The following is a 2500-nucleotide window of genomic DNA, read 5'->3' on the forward strand; positions in this document are numbered from 1 at the left end:
GTACCAGGGCCCAGCGTGTGCCGATGGTGCTGGGGGCAAGCGCCCGCACCAGGGCCCAGCGTGTGCCGATGGTGCTGGGGGCAAGCGCCCGCCCCAGGGCCCAGCGTGTGCCGATGGTTATCGGGGCAATCGGCCGCACCAGGGCCCAGGGTCTGCCGATGGTGCTCGAGGCAACCGCCCGCACCAAGGCTCAGCATGTGCCGATTGTGATCGAGGCAACAACCCACACCAGGGCCCAGCTTGTGCCGATGGCGGTCGAGGCAAGTGCCCGTACCGAAGGGCAGCCTATGCCGATGATGGTCGATGCATGTGCCATCACCATGCGTCATCATGTGCCATTGATGGTCGAGGCCTTGGCCGAAGTTCGATTTTGAGCCACGGTGCCCATGCTTGGCTCCAGCATGTGCTGGTGCCGCATTTTTTTCACTCGGGACAGCATCGCCGGAGCATCGCCGGAGCATCGCCGGAGTACCGCCGGAGAACCTGACCGGCGGCATTGGGGTTCCGGCGATTGGGAGGGGGGCCGGGGGGGTGTGCGCACATGATGTGCGATGGGTGCTGGTACTTGGCCTTGTGTTGGCCCCCTATCCCTCATCAAACCTCTGAGAATTCACACCCCCTTAAAGAGCATTTGAGATTTTACAGGTTTGCTACCAGTAGCCGTTAAAGTGTCTGAAATGGGGACACTTTTTTCAAACGGTCACAAAATCTTCTCTACTTCGAGTTTTTAGCTGAATTTTTTTGTGCATGCCAACAAAAATAGAAGGATCATGCCTACAAAATTTGGGGCCAAAAATCCTTATAAAAAAATTTTAAAAAATCCCGAACCGCAAAAAGTTTCGAAAATCGTGAAAAATAGAAAACGAGTCATCTTCCAACGAAACTTCACGTGAAGGCTTAGGGGACCATTGTATGAATTTACAAGCCATAAAAATGGCATTGGCACGGCAGAAATTTGAAGATGTGCCTAAACCCACCAGGGCCCAACGTGTGCCGATGGTGCTCGAGGCAACCGCCCGCACCAGGGCCCAGCGTGTGCCGATGGTGCTCGAGGCAAGCGCCCGCACCAGGGCCCAGCGTGTGCCGATGGTGGTCGAGGCAACCGCCCGCACCAGGGCCGATAGTGTGCCGATGGTGCTCGAGGCAACCTGTCGCACCAGGGCCCAGCGTGTGCCGATGGTGATCGAGGCAACCTGCCGCACCAGGGCCCAGCGTGTGCCGATGGTGGTCGAGGCAAGTTCCCGCACCAGCGCCCAGCGTGTGCCGATGGTGCTCGAGGCAACCGACCGCACCAGGGCCCAGCGTGTGCCGATGGTGCTCGAGGCAACCTGCCGCACCAGGGCCCAGCGTCTGCCGATGGTGCTCGAGGCAACCTGCCGCACCAGGGCCCAGCGTCTGCCGATGGTGCTCGAGGCAAGCGCCCGCACCAGGGCCCAGCGTGTGCCGATGGTGGTCGAGGCAAGCGCCCGCACCAGGGCCCAGCGTGTGCCGATGGTGGTCGAGGCAACCGCCCGCACCAGGGCCCAGCGTGTGCCGATGGTGCTCGAGGCAACCTGCCGCACCAGGGCCCAGCGTGTGCCGATGGTGCTCGAGGCAACCGACCGCACCAGGGCCGAGCGTGTGCCGATGGTGCTCGAGGCAAGCGCCCGCACCAGGGCCCAGCGTGTGCCGATGGTGGTCGAGGCAACCTGCCGCACCAGCGCCCAGCGTGTGCCGATGGTGCTCGAGGCAACCGACCGCACCAGGGCCCAGCGTGTGCCGATGGTGGTCGAGGCAAGCGCCCGCACCAGGGCCCAGCGTGTGCCGATGGTGGTCGAGGCAACCGCCCGCACCAGGGCCCAGCGTGTGCCGATGGTGGTCGAGGCAACCTGCCGCACCAGGGCGGAGCGTGTGCCGATGGTGGTCGAGGCAAGCGCCCGCACCAGGGCCCAGCGTGTGCCGATGGTGGTCGAGGCTGCCGATGGTGGTCGAGGCAACCTGCCGCAGCAGGGCCCAGCGTGTGCCGATGGTGCTCGAGGCAACCGACCGCACCAGGGCCGAGCGTGTGCCGATGGTGCTCGAGGCAAGCTGCCGCACCAGGGCCCAGCGTGTGCCGATGGTGGTCGAGGCAACCGCCCGCACCAGGGCCCAGCGTGTGCCGATGGTGATCGAGGCAACCGACCGCACCAGGGCCCAGCGTGTGCCGATGGTGCTCGAGGCAACCTGCCGCACCAGGGCCCAGCGTGTGCCGATGGTCGTCGAGGGAACCTGCCGCACCAGGGCCCAGCGTGTGCCGATGGTGGTCGAGGCAAACGCTCGCACCAGGGCCCAGCGTGTGCCGATGGTGCTCGAGGCAACCGACCGCACCAGGGCCCAGCGTGTGCCGATGGTGCTCGAGGCAACCTGCCGCACCAGGGCCCAGCGTGTGCCGATGGTGGTCGAGGCAAGCGCCCGCACCAGGGCCCAGCGTGTGCCGATGGTGCTCGAGGCAACCGACCGCACCAGGGCCCAGCGTGTGCCG

Source organism: Durio zibethinus, unplaced genomic scaffold, assembly GCF_047325235.1.
Source record: "Durio zibethinus cultivar Kanyao isolate XHJ-2024 unplaced genomic scaffold, ASM4732523v1 HiC_scaffold_68, whole genome shotgun sequence".
Lineage (NCBI taxonomy): Eukaryota > Viridiplantae > Streptophyta > Magnoliopsida > Malvales > Malvaceae > Durio > Durio zibethinus.